Here is a 14,182-nt window from a genome sequence, read left to right as displayed (position 1 = left end):
GCACCATTACTGCTTGGCAGTTTGCCATACGGCTGTCGAAGCTGTAATGACTTCAAAAGAACCCAGAAAACAGAAGAGATGGATTGAGGACACAATGCCCTTGATTGGAAAAAAAGACACCCAAGAAACCTGATAGTAATTTCTTTTTAACTGTACTAGAGTAATTCTGCAAGAATGTCCCCTGAGCTGCCTCCTAAACCACAGCTGTGTGAGGAATTATCCAGCTCTTCGTTGAAGTAACTCTTTACAAAAATCTATGTAGGTCATTAAAGTGCTAATTTTTTTTTTTTATGAATCTCTGGGTAATGTTCTGATTATGTCTCCATGGGGAATGAAGAACTCAACATGAGATCCATGCCACTCCCTTCTCCTTTCCTGGAGCACTCTCCAGACTGGCTTGGCATAAAGCAGAGAAGCAAATGTATGTGGCCTGGCCAAGTTTCTAATGAATAGCTTAGCTACATCCACCAATTAGACGCATGGCCTTGTACCGTGTGAAAGGGTTTCAGCACCACATAAAGTGGCACCTAATTCCTAAGAAAGGTGAATATCGTAATTGCCTCTTGGATTTTTTTAAATACATTTTGCTGAATACAGAAAACGTGCCAGGAAAGAATGTCACTGACAGCAAAAAAAAAAAAAAAAGGAGAAATGGGAGTTAACTTCCAAGGAAGTCTTACAGCTGTATTTATTTCTGACTATATTATTATTAGACTCTGTGATGATGTGCTTCTATCTCAGTCTACAATGGTTTTGATTTGTTTCACTTGTAAAGGATTTTGAACTTTGAGTCTGAACCTCAAAGAAGAACACTTCTGGCTGGAAGAATCTATTACCAGGTCCTTTTATTCTGGATCAAGCAGTTGCATTTCCCACACAAAGCCTAAACAATTATTTTTCCTGGTATAATACATCCCTACTATCCTCCAACTGGACAGAGATAGCTATAAAATATCTCTATTTACTGCATCACCCAAAGAATGCATTGCATAACATGGAATTTGCCAAACCAGAACAGGTCAAGTTTAGCTAATCTATGGTGCCCCATGACAAATCCTTACAAGGAAGGAGCAAAACTTCCATAATATAACTAACCGTGAAATACTATACCATGCAGGGAAAGTTTCTTCTTGGGATCTGCTTATAATCAGCCTATGTTCTGAATAATTAGCATTGGTCATCCCTGTAAATTTGTTCCCCAATTAATGTAACTGCAGAAGCTATCTTATGCACAGGAGATGCAATTTCGTCCTACAGTAAAAACCCAAGCAAGGACCTTCACAATATTAAAGCCCCGCTGTGAGGCTGCCTACATGTGAGATGCCTCTGAAAATCAAGTTCTGAGGGACTTGATCAAGGTCACACAGGAAGTCTGTGTCTCAGCCTGTAATATAATCTGATTCCCAGCCTACTGCTTTAATCACAAAACCATCCTTATGCTCACAACCATGATTGAACTTCTGCATTTCTCAAGTTTTTCATGGTCAAAGTTGGAATTTTAATATTTTATGAACATAGGAATTTACAGTTGATTTCTTTTATTTTTAAAGACAAAATAAAAAGGGAGGAAATAAATGTGCAAGATGCGGTGATATTATTTTGCACAATTCCATAAATGTTACACTGCATTACTCTGAGTATGTAAAAATCCTCACCACTTCAAATCTGTACAGAGCAGCAGGTGAGCTCGATATTGTATACATATACATATTTACTGTTCATGCCAAAGGTGGATTTTAATTGCTTGTAACTTTAAAATATGTAAATGTTTTAATTTTTAAATATATAACTTTATTTTCAACATGTTTCAAACTTCTCTCTCTATATTCATTGTAAATACTTTTATGCCCCATTAATGCAGTATCTTAGCATCCCATTGGGATCTAGCCACACGTGAAATTAGAAGTTTTTGTCCTTCATCCTACAGTTTTGCATGTGAGTCATTTTACACGTGAGCTGTCCCATTGATTTCAATAAGCACTGGTGCATGTTTGCAAGAATGAGACCTTTAAGAGCAGCTATTTTTATGTCCCATGTGTAAAAAGTCTCATTTTTTAAAAACATGAAGAGTATATTTTTTCCACCCCTCAAAATGGCTTGTGGATATTGCTCAAACTTTCAAAAAACCGCAACAAAACAAAAATTTAGTTTGAAAGAAATCATAGACAATTTCAGCCCCAAACTGGAATTTTGAGAAAGTTATAAGCAACTGAAAATGGGGTTACAGTAAAGGCTACATTACCATTTCAACTACAGAGCCTTTTCTATAATGAGAATATTCACATATCTTACACATTCCTTATACATTTAACCACCTTGCCTTTTTTGCATGTCTCCCCACAATGTCACCACTTTTGGTGCCAGAGCCTTCCCCTCTGCAGCTCATTCCATTTGGAACAGCCTTCGGCTGTCTTTCAGCTTCATCAATTCTCTATCTCCTTTTCAAATTTCATCTCAAAACTTTTCTCTCTATGCCTCTTAATGTCTTTTTCCCTCTACTATTGTGTAACACAGTGTTTCTCAAAGACTGGTCCATGGACAGGTGCTGGTCTGTGGTAGCTTCCTTACTGGTCCCAGAGATTTCCCTGACACAGTTTAGGAAGGCAGCAAGTGAGACTCTGGTATCAAAAGGGCTGAGAAACACTGTAACATATTGCATATCACACGTATATTACATAGGTAACTTTTTATTATTAAATTTATAATTGCTTATGTCCATAAGTAGGGCCTTACCAAATTCACGGCTGTGAAAAACGAGCCACAGACCATGAAATCTAGCTATTGAAGGGGGGGTCTCGGTACCGCCACCCTTACTTTTGTGCTGCCTTCAGAGTGAGGCAGCTGCCGGCCAGGCGCCCAGCTCGGAAGGCAGCACTGCTGGCAGCAGCAGTACAGAAATGGGGGTGGCATAGTATGGGGGTCGTTACTTTTGGGGGGCCCTGGACCAGCCTTTTGGGTGGGAGATGTGGGCAACCACCCAGGATGCCTTGGTCGGGGGGAGACATCATGGTCACCCCCCCCCCCCACACACACACACAGCTAAGGCTCCTTTAACCCCTGAGCACTGTGCCCGGAGCCGGAGAGGGGCAGGGCTGGGAGCTCCTTCCATGCACTGGGCTGCAGCTGCTAGTCCTGGCTGGACTGGGAAGGGACAGGACTTCCTCTTCCCCTGAATGGGTCAGAGCCACCTCCGGGAACTCCTCCCAGCTGCAGGAAGCTCTGCGGCTGCTGGCTGGGAGCTCAGCTTTGAAGGCAGCACCAACACAAGCAACAGTGCAGAAGTGAAAGTGACAATATCATATCATGCCACCCTTACTTCTGTGCTGCTGCTGGCAGCAGTGCTGCCTTCAGAGCTGGGCGCCTGGCCGGCAGCTGCCTCGCTCTGAAGGCAGCACAGAAGGATAGGTGGCAATATGCAATAGCCTCCCCTTCGATAGCTAGACTTCATGGTCTGTGACCCAGCCAGCAGCTGCCACTCTGTGGCCACCCAGCTCTGAAGGCAGCAGCACAGAAGTAAGGACGGCATGGTATAGTATTACCACCCTTACTTCTGTGCTGCTGGTGGTGGTGGTAACTCAGGCCTGGGCTCCCAGCCAGCTGCCGCCACTCTCTGGCCACCCAGCTTGGAAGGCAGAGCCACCAACAGCAGCAGCGCAGAAGTGAGGGTGGCAATACTGCAATCCCCTTACAATAGCCTTGCAACCCCCGACAACCTGCCTTTGGGTCAGGACCCCCTCAGTTATGACATCATGATATTTCAGGTTTAAATATCTGAAACCATGAAATTTAAGATTTTTAAAGTCCTACGACCCTGAAATGTACCAAAATGGACTGTGAATTTGGTAGGGCCCTATCCATAAGGCAATTCATTCATATGGAAGATGATACATATTATTGTTTGTTGTTATTCCCTGGAACTGCATTGCACTGTCACTATTCTTTACCCATACACAGTAACTTAACAAGTAAAGATGGCAAGGAAAATATTCAGGCAGCATATTTGGCAGTTTATAAAGTTTATCTGAAGAGTAGCAAAGATTCTTTTGAAAGTGGGCAATTCCAGCTTTTCATTGAGTCATGCTCAAGCTTTTACTCAATTACTCCTTTAATATTAACCTTGACCTCCTCTGTTTATGCCATTTTCCCAGTCCAACCTCCAACTGTTTCCCGTATTTTGGGAAGGAAGTGGGGATGGGGGCGGGGGCGGGGAGCGGAGGAGAATCATGTCTCTTTAAGAAAAATGCTTCTTTGCTCCTGCCAGCGCCTAGTGGTAATATAGAGCCTCTCTAGTAAGTAACACACTTTACTATCCTCCAGCTTTGGAGCTGCTGCAGTGTGTCTGTGCAGCACTGCAGAATCCCCACCTACAGAAGAGAAAAACACACACACACACACACACACGCAGACATTGGCCAAACAGGAAGCCCTGGACGGCTGTTTGGTAAGTAAACTAGCAAATCTTGTATCCATTTCTTAAACAAATATGTAAAAGGTGGGGGGGGGGCGTGGATGGGAAAGGTTGTTCATACACATTTGAAATAGATTATGCTGCATGCTGTTTTCTGCCGCTCTCCCTGTGTCCCTCAACTGCTGGAGAGACAACTCCCCCCCCCCCCCGTCTGCCCTCAAAGCACTTTTTGCAGTATTAATCAGCATAAACTTTCATGCAACAAGAAATTTGGGAAGAGGGAGATTTTTTTTTTAAATGAGAGAAATATCTTGCTTTTTCCTCCAATCGCAGAGCCAAACATGGCAAGTCAAACGACATAATGCCATCATGTGCCTGGCAAAATCCCCATGTCCTAAAGCATCAAAAGGATGTGCTGATTTCCCGCCCCCCCACAATTTTCTGAAATAATCTGGGGGTGAAGGGGAGAATGAAGGGGAGTTGAGCGCTACTGTCCCAGATCTTAGGGTCAGCAATCGGGGGGGGGGGGGGGGGAGAAACTGGGGGGAAGATCGGTGTGCCAAGACAAGCCTTATGCTTTCCTCCACCCCCTCAAAATACAAGAGGGTTGGGAGGGGGGGTTGCACCATCCTGTGAAGGAGGATGGAGCGAGTAGTGAGTGCTGGGGGAAGGAAGTGTGGGTGTGCCGGTGTCTATGTGAGTGGTATCTGTACATAGGGGAGATGGAAAGAGTTGTATATGGAGGAAATGGAGTGCAGCGTGTGCATGCTGGGTGTGAGCTGTGTGAGGAGGAATAAAATTGTGAATGTTATTTAGGACGCAAGGGAGAAATGGATTGAATTTGGGGGAAGGCAGAAAGGTGCCTGGGAAATCATTCGAATTTTGGGCAGGGGTTGGACGGTGCCTGGATGAAATGGCTTGAATTTGGAGAGGGGGAATGAAGTTTGTAGGGGGAATATGAAATTAGATGGGGTGGGGGTTGATTCAATATATGCGGATAGAGTGTGAATCGGAGAAATGGGAGAGAAATTAAGTGAATTGACGGCTGGATTGAGGGGAAAACGGTGTGACAGTGGAGTTTTTAGGGGGCATGGAGTAAGCGGTAGGAATACAATGGGTTGGGGTAACTGAAGGCGGTGTGCAATGAGGGGTAGGAATTAACTGGGACTAATTAACTGCAGTAACTGCAGGGGTTGCGGGGGGAGAGGGGGTAGGAATTAACTGGCTGGGGGTAATGAGGGGAGGGAGGGGTAGAGATGAATTGGGTGGAGGTAGCTGCAGGGCTTGGGGCAATGGAGGTGTAGGAATTGACATGGGGTAATGCAGGGCTAAGGGGTGGTGGGGCAATGGATGTGTAGGAATTAAGTGGGGGGTATGGGCAATGCAGGGGATGGAGGAGCAATAAAGGGGTAGGAATTAACTGGTGGTAGGGGCAATGGAGAGGCATTGGGGCATAGGGGCATTGCAGGGGTTGGGGCAGTGCAGTGGTGGAAGGGGCCTGGAGGGGCAATGCAGGGGATGGGGAATGGAAGAGCAATGCAGCGGCTGGAGGGGTCGGGCAATGCAGGAGCTGGGGGGGCAGGAGGAGCAATGTAGGCAGTGGAGGGATTGGGGCAATGCAGGTGCTGGGGGGGGGAGCTGGAGGAGCAATACAGGGGTTGGACTTGGAGGGGTTGGAGCAATGCAGGGGCTGGGGGGCCTGGGAGGGTGGGGCACTGGAGGAGCAGGAATTAACTGGTGGTAAGGGCAGTGCAGGGGCTGGAAGTGGTGGGGCACTGCAGGGGAGCGGGAGGAGCACTACAGGGGATTGAGGTGATGGGGCAATGCAGGGGTAAGAATTAACAGTGGGGGGGGGGGTTGGGGTATTGCACGGGGGCTGTCTGGAGATGGTGGGGCAATAGAGAGATAAGAGTTAACGGTGGGGGGGGATTGGGGCAATGCATGGGGGGCTAGGGGAGCACTGTAGGGGCTTGAGGTGGTGGGGCAATAGAGAGATAAGAATTAACGGTGATCGGGGGTTGGGGCAATGGAGAGGTAAGAATTAACGGTGGAGGGGTTGGGGCAATGCACAAGGGGTGGGGGAGCACTGTAGGGGCTGGAGCAATGGAGAGATAAGAATTAACGGTGGGGGGGGGTTGGGGCAATGGAGAGATAAGAATTAACGGTGTGGGGGGGTTGGGGCAATGCACAAGGGGTGGGGGAGCACTGTAGGGGCTGGAGCAATGGAGAGATAAGAATTAACGGTGGGGGGGGTTTGGGGCAATGGAGAGGTAAGAATTAACGGTGTGGGGGGGTTGGGGCAATGGAGAGGTAAGAATTAACAGTGGGGGGGGGTTGGGGCAATGCACAAGGGGTGGGGGAGCACTGTAGGGGCTGGAGCAATGGAGAGATAAGAATTAACGGTGGGGGGGGGTTGGGGCAATGCACAAGGGGTGGGGGAGCACTGTAGGGCTGGAGGTGGGGGGGCAATGGAGAGGTAAGAATTAACGGTGGTGGTGGGGGGGTTGGGGCAATGGAGAGGTAAGAATTAACGGTGGGGGGCGGGGTTAGGGCAATGCACGGGGGGTGGGGGAGCACCATAGGGGCTGGAGGGCCTGGGGGTGGGGCAATGGAGGAGTAGGATTGAGGAGGGGCAGGGGTAATGCAGCTGGCTCGGGGAGGACATGCGGCCCCTGGGAAGCCGCCCCCGCCGGCTGTGGAGGGGCGAAGGCCCCAGCGATCTGCGGGGGGGGGCGGCTGTGCCTGCGAGGGGTCAGAATTCACGGGCTGGGTAGGGCCAGCGGGGGGGGGGTGGGGGGGGAAGAGGCGGGAGCGAGGGGCGGAGCTGGTCCGCCCCGCAGGCCCCGTCCTTACGGAGCCCCGCCCCCGCCGCCGCCGGCCGACAACAACAGACAGCCCCCGCGCCCCTCCCCGCGCGCAGCTCGGCTCCTCAGCCCGGCGCGGGGCCGGGAGAGATTCAAACTCGGCCGAGCGTTGGCGGCGCCGGCCGTGGAGAGGGACGGGCGCGAGCGAGCCAATGGGGGAGGGGCCGCTGCCAGATAGGGAGCCGCCGGCGCGGGTGGCGGGAGGAGGAGCCCAGGTGTCCCTTCCTGCCACATCCGGAGCTCCGCCGCCCCGCCCCCGAGGTGCTCTGTAGCCGAGGAGCGGCGGGGGATGCACAAAGGCGCGCTAGCTCCTGAGGTAAACAAACGTCTCTCTCCTGCCCCGGCCCTGGGGGGCGATTCAAGACTCGCCCCCCCCCTCCACGCTGGGCTGGCCGGGACGCCATGTGCCCCCCCCCCCCCGCGCATAGACTTCTTTCCCTGGGGGATGGTCCCTGTGTGGGGGGCCGTTGGGAGGGAGTAAGGGGGTGGCGGCGGGGGTGTGAGGGCTGTGCTTATCCCGGGCCCCTCGGCGGGGGGGGGGGCGTTCACACTGTTACACGCCCCACGCGGGAGACGCTGTGCCCCTGCTCTGCGGAGCTGTGGGGTGTTTGCCTGGGAAGCCAGTGGGGCTGGGGGGAGAGTTTCAAGGGGGGCACCTAGAGAGGCATTCACATTGGTGTATCCCACCACGTGGGAGATGCTCCCCCTCCGCCCCCCCCCCCATTAGCTCTGTGGGGTGTTTGTCTGGGAAGTCAGGGGGGCTGGGGTGAGGGTTTCCTAGTGTGTACGGGTGAGGTGTGATTTATTGGGCATCGCATGCAGAGATCCCCTTAAGGAGGGTGTGAGTCAAACGCTTCCTGTTCTCCCCCCTGCCCCCCCCCCCCCCATCATTCAGTCCTGGGAGCTAGTTACCCTAAAATCCAGCTGGGATGCATGTCCTGGGTGTATTTTGTTTTTTTTTTTTTGAGGTGGGGGGGTGGATGTTTGGGTGAGAAGGATGGCTTTTGGAGGAGGGAGAGGAGAGAAGTGGGGCTTTATGGCTCATCCAAATTTAGTTCAAAACATTGGCCCGCAACCCCACTGGGTTCAAAATTAATGTGATGGTTTGTGGTAATCATCTTCAGGTGGGTGGAATTGTTTCTGGGGCTGTTGCATGATGTTGCAGTTTGGATGAAGAAATCCTAAATAAAAAGGAGGTATCTAAATGTTTGAAACATACCTAACAAGCTTCCTTTGTGTTCCTTTATAAAATAATCTAAAGTCTGTTCCCTCCTGTTTCTTCCCAATTCATAGATTCATAGAATATCAGAGTTGGAAGAGACCTCAGGAGGTCATCTAGTCCAACCCCCTGCAATTGAGTGTTTATGTTTGGATAGATCTAATGCAAGCATGTTGTGTTTACATGTATGTGTGCATCCTGCTGGGGCTGTTGGGCTTGGGGCTATGTAAATAAGTGGACTGAAGGGATTACCTGATGCCACCAGTATTTAGGGGAAAAGAGCATATCACTGTGAATTGGATGATCTAGGGCCCCTTGCACCCTCTGTAATTGTAAAACCTTTGCTCGCTCTATTGTTTCCATAAGTATAAGAACCTAGTAGTTGCCCGTGGGCCAGAGCCATCACTTTCACAGGTGTGAATGAATCATTTCTCATCCATATTCAGAAAAGAAGTGGTATTCATGTCAGTCCTTCCCCCCATTCTTGTTAGGCTGAGTAATATGATAGAGGTTGAAATGCAGTTGTTACTTTCATAGATATGAGTGTTACAGGGCTAATGTGGAACTTTATCTCAGTGAGGGTGTTTTCCTGGAGAGGAGCTGACGATGGAAGCGTCTTTCTCTTTACTGCAGTGCTGATCTAAAAAAAGTAGGATTTAAATAAAATGTCATCTCTGTTTGGAAAAATGTAGTATCAATATGTTGAGAGTCTTTAAACTACAGTGATGGGAAACTTTGGAGTGCTTGTAGGTCTGTATCTAGGAGAAACTTTTCTAAACCTATGTTCAAAGTGAGTAGTAGTTCTTATTACTTAAATTTAGCAGCAACTTTTTCATTGGCATGGATACAGAGATCTTAAAAATTCTATTCTATTATATATAGGTTCTTATACTCTGCACTATAGTATCTGAATGGCTTCCAGTAATGCATTAAGTGATGTGACTAACATCTGTCATGTATGGTTCATTCTCTCTTATCCCCTCCCCAGGGGAAGAACTGTGTATGTAGAGCAGTGTTTTGGTAGGGTTTGGAGTCTCATTTATTTTTAAACAGAAAGAAAGGTCGAAGTGTGCCTGACATTTGGAATGCAAGGTCGCAAGGTTTACGATGGTCCTTAGTTTCTGTAGGAGTTTGTTCCACAGTCTCAGCTTGGACCCCAAGAAAGCTCTGTCTCCTCCAGGCCAGAAGTTTCACTGTGCCTGAGGAGTGGATATATCAGCTATGGTTTTCATTGCAGAGCTCTAGGCAATCTTCTAAATATGTTGGGACCACCAGCCCATTGATTACGTTTGAATACAAGTATGGAGATTTGAACTTGACCAGAGATTCTATGGGAAGCTACTCTAGAGCACTCCTAAACTAGGAACTGAATTGGCCAGCTGTGGCTGTGTATCTTTAACCAAAGGAGACTGAATAGTTTACAACTATGGTGCAAAATGCTTTCCTCTACCTACTAGCATCATGTTGTCATACTCAACTCTAGCTTCTACCAGCTTTTTTTCATCTGTGATCTGATCTTGTACAAGCACCAGACTATCTTGGTGGTAGTGCTATGGTTGTGTGGGGTGAAACAAAGGTAGAACTCTATGTAATTCACATAGTGCTGGTACTGTAGTTTATGGCATTTTACCTGCGTCCCTGGTGGATGGATATAATTGTTGAATAGGACTGAAGAGCGAATTGATCCTTGTGGGACTTGACAAGTGAAGGGTCTAATGGCAGAGGCATAGTGACCCATCACGATTCTTGGATTTAAATTATTTTAGTATATTCTGCTGGACCTCTGCCACCTCTCTTAAGTAGGACAACAGTTTCTTATGGTCAACAGGGTTGAGTGCTGTAGAAAGGGGAAGCCATTCATTTTCATCCTCCTGGACATCATCCGTTAACAGCAGGAGATCATCCTTCAGTGCCACTAAAGCTGTTTCTCTCCTATGTCCTAGCATGAATCCAGATTTGTGCCAGGCGTAGCATATTGACTTCAACTAGATAAGCTCGTACAGTGGAGTCGCATCTTACGCGCGGGTTAGGTTCTAAAGTCAGCGCATAAGGCGAAAATCAAATATAGTCAAAAAGAGAGAGAGACGGAAGAATGAAAGAATAAAAAAGGGAGAAAGACAACTTCAGCGTCGTTATGTGCAAACCGGAGTGCCTCAGGATGGCCAGGAGCATTGTCTATGATCAGCAACACTTTAAAATCAAGTCCTTTCTTTTCGAGGTACCTCTTGAGCTCCGGAATGAAACACTTGTGGAACCAATCCGGAAATAATGGTGCTGTCACTCAAGCCTTTTTATTTGATTGCCAGAACGCAGGCAGGAGATTTTTGTTCTTGCCTTTTAAGGCATGGGGATTGGTAGCCCTGTAGAGCAAGTCCAGCTTTCTTAAATGCCTAGCTGCATTGCCACAAGACAGCACAGTCACATGGTCTTTAGGTGCTTTGAAGCCAGGGGCTTATCTTTCTGATTTTTGAAGTGTAAGTGCAGTTGGACGTTTTTTTTCCAGAAGAGCCTAGTCTCGTCAGCATTAAAAGCTTGTTCTGGAAGATAGTCCTTTTCCTCTATGATTTTCTTTAATTGTTTGGGGTAGGCTTTTGCTGCCTCTTCTTTGGCAGATGCAGCTTCACCAGTAGTCTGCACATTTTTGAGGTTGAAGCGGTTTCTAAAACTGTTAAGCCAACCTTGGCCGGCATTGAATTCCTTCTCATCGGAAGGCTGTCCATCTTCAGCAAGAGGTTTGAACAGCGCGCAGAGGCTAAGAGCCTTTTCTCGCAACGCGTTGCCATCGATAGGCACACGTTTATGGTTCATGTCTTCCAACCATAAGTTTAATGCCTTTTCAGTCTTCACTAAAGTCTTATCACGCACCTGGCTCATCACCTTAGCAGTTATTGGAGCACTTGATGCCACGGCTTGACGAATTTCTCTCTCTCAAATCTTGATGGCATGGATGCTAGATTCGTTGCGGCCATATTTACATGCCACGTTGGAGACTGACGTACCGTCTCAAGTCCAACACAGTCAGTTTTTCCTCCAGCATTGGAACAGATGACTGTTTCTTTGGTTGAGCACCAGATGAAGTAGTTGGCTTGCGTTTAGGGGCCATGTTATATGAAAAATACGTATCTTTAAACACTAGAATCACACTCAGCGCGGCGAGATGCTCACCAGATCGGTGGTCAGCGATCGATCCAATGGGGGGCGATCTATTTCGTCTAGTCTAGACATGATAAATCGACCCCTCGAGTCCTCTCCCGTCGACTCCTGTACAGTACTCCACCGCCGCAAGTTATTGTTTTTCCTTTCTTTTTTTTTTTCCTGCCGACCTCATATAGTTGAATTCACGAAAGTTAAATGCACGTATGATGAAACTCCACTGTAGTTGGCCTTTGGCTTAATCCTCTGAGCTTGCTCAGAAATTAGTCTGATCCTGGGCAGTAGCTAGCTAGAACTGATGTATCCAGGTGGGTTTCTTCAGTGTCTGTTGTGCTATTGCAAGTTTGAAGGCGGAAAGGAAGATTCTTTTTCTAAATGAGGCATTGGCTATTTCAGCCACAAGTGTCATTGATTGCTCATGACCTTTTCACCTGTTAGGTATTCGCAGGTCTTGGGTTGAGACTCCTTTAGTGTGTCCAGTATTTCACAAGGAATGAAAGTACCGGACTTGGAGAATGCAGACAGGTTGGTTGCCGCCTGGTAGGCGGAGTGAAGCCATGCTGTTTGAAAAGCCTTTCTCTGTGTGTGTGATCTGATCAGTGAAGTAGGATGATGGATTCTGTTGTGGCCTGTAGGCGCTCCAGTTTCATGAACTGGTTTATCACCGTAGGATAGCTCTTTAGGTGGGATGTGGTAGCTTCAGTGGAGTGATAGGAAGGTTCTGTTGGTGGCTGTAATACAGTCTCAGCACAGGCTTTGAGAAATTTATATTTTATCCTGTCTGTTTCAGCCTTTGATTTCTACCATCAGTCCTTGAGTTTCTGACCCTCTCTCTTCACCCTGATGCAGGGTGTCAGAAAACCAAGGAGATCTATGTGGGAGATGGTGAGGGAGGGGCTATTTGGGGGGGGGAGTGGATTGATGGTCGAGGCTAGTATAAGTCATAATGATTCACTAGATCCTTGATTCTTTGTCCTACAGGCAGAGTTCTTGCTGTACTTTAGCATGCTTTGGAATTTGATGAGTGGCTAAGAGTCTTCATGGTCTAATCAGAGTCATTGGTCTTGTTGCCTGGGAGGTTGGAGAGCTCCGACTACTGTTTTAATGAGGTGATACGGTGAGTCCAAGTCCGCGTCCTCTGATGACATTTAATCCAAAAACCAGGTTCAGACTGTGACTGGCTACATTGGCTGGAGCAGAGGTAACCCATGAAAGTTATAGGGAGGCAGTTGAGTTAGGGAGGAGTTGGGTTTTTGCATCTGCAGTATTGTTGATGTGAACGTTGAAATCTCCCAGGATGATGAGCCTGGGATATTCCCTTGTGAGCTATGGAAATGAATCAGGGAGCCCCTTTATGAACCCTTTAGTCTTTGGTGTTGTGTAAATGAGCACAGAATCTTAGCTATGGTTCTGTTTCTGTTGTTCATTCAAATGTATCCACTGAACTTGTCTTACCTGAGGCACCTCTTTTGGATGTTTGAAGAGAAGATGGGTGCAGTGATTCTTGCCTTTTCTGAGTCAGTGATAGGCTGAGCAGCCCAATACTACTCAATAGTCATGAACTAGCACAATGATTCTAGCCTTGAATTGCAAATGATGCAGGGGAAACTATTTTAAATCCAGATGTAGTCACTGATTTAAAAAAAATATATATATATTTTATTAGTGGATTTTTTCCTAAAAGCTTTCTTAAACAAAATGAAAATTTTTGTCTTAACCTACCCAGCCATGACTCATTTCCATTGAATCCAGCCTTTAAACGTACGTGTGACTCACCTGCTGGTGCATCCTCTGTTGGCTGGGCAGGGTGTAGCATGCTTTCCTGTTTTAGCACACCCTGCTGACTGACAGCCCTTCCAGCCATGCGGTGGTCTGCTGCTTCTTGCAAGTTGGTCTTCTCTCTGGGTGTCAGAGTTCCACCCCCCTCCTAGTGTATCAATAGACCAACAAATAGTAGTCTGTTAACTTCACATTGGCCCTTCAGTCTGAGTCTGGGCTCACTAGTCCTTACCCCCATGGTACTGGGGTGTGAGTGTGTATGTGGTTTTTGCTCAACCTTGGTAGGGGAACCCAGGGCTTCCCTCTCCACTATCTTCTGGTCCAGGGAACCTTGGAGAAGCAGTCAAGGCCTGACTACACCAACCCCCTCTGCCTCCCCGGACTACTTTCTACCTTGCTGTTTTTTGGACTTTTGCCTTAACCTATTTGTGGGCTCCCTTAGCCTCTTCCAGAGCTGCTTAGCATTTTCTGCTATCCAGCTGGTTCTGCTGGAGGGCTGTTTTCTCCACTCACCTCACAAGATAGCCCCTACTCAGCAGGAGTCTTCTGCTCTCTGTATGTCCCTCCACCAATGTAAAGAATCCTGGGTGTAGCTGAGTGAGGCTGATTGTGGCCACAGGCTCTCATTAACCTCTTCAGGCCTAGTGTGAGGTTGGTACACCCCATCACAAAATTGTTCAATTTTGTGTAGCAGAAGATGATAGGTTAATATAGTGCCTTATATCTCAAGGTACACTACAAATTTCAGATATACAGGAA

The 14,182-nt window shown here is 47.7% G+C and overlaps 1 protein-coding gene across 11 annotated transcripts in view; it reads left to right on the top strand.

Annotated features, from left to right (window-relative positions):
- Positions 1-4,289: 4,289 nt before the first annotated feature.
- The window catches only part of ADD3 (adducin 3), a 189,636-nt gene continuing 179,743 nt past the window's right edge, over positions 4,290-14,182 (top strand). For 3 of the 11 annotated variants that reach the window (XM_073354406.2, XM_073354410.2, XM_073354415.2), the window contains exon 1: positions 4,290-4,441. The gene's annotated coding sequence lies outside the window, so the exon portion shown is untranslated. Of the gene's footprint in view, positions 4,442-7,310; positions 7,589-12,625; positions 12,762-14,182 lie in introns of those variants that run through there. The other 8 variants (XM_073354404.2, XM_073354405.2, XM_073354414.2 and 5 more) reach the window with 4 other exon arrangements.

This window comes from Lepidochelys kempii, chromosome 7 (genome assembly GCF_965140285.1).
Source record: "Lepidochelys kempii isolate rLepKem1 chromosome 7, rLepKem1.hap1, whole genome shotgun sequence".
NCBI classification, from domain to species: Eukaryota; Metazoa; Chordata; order Testudines; family Cheloniidae; genus Lepidochelys; species Lepidochelys kempii.
Note: the sequence above shows the minus strand (reverse complement) of the source record. Positions and strands in the feature narration are given on the sequence as shown.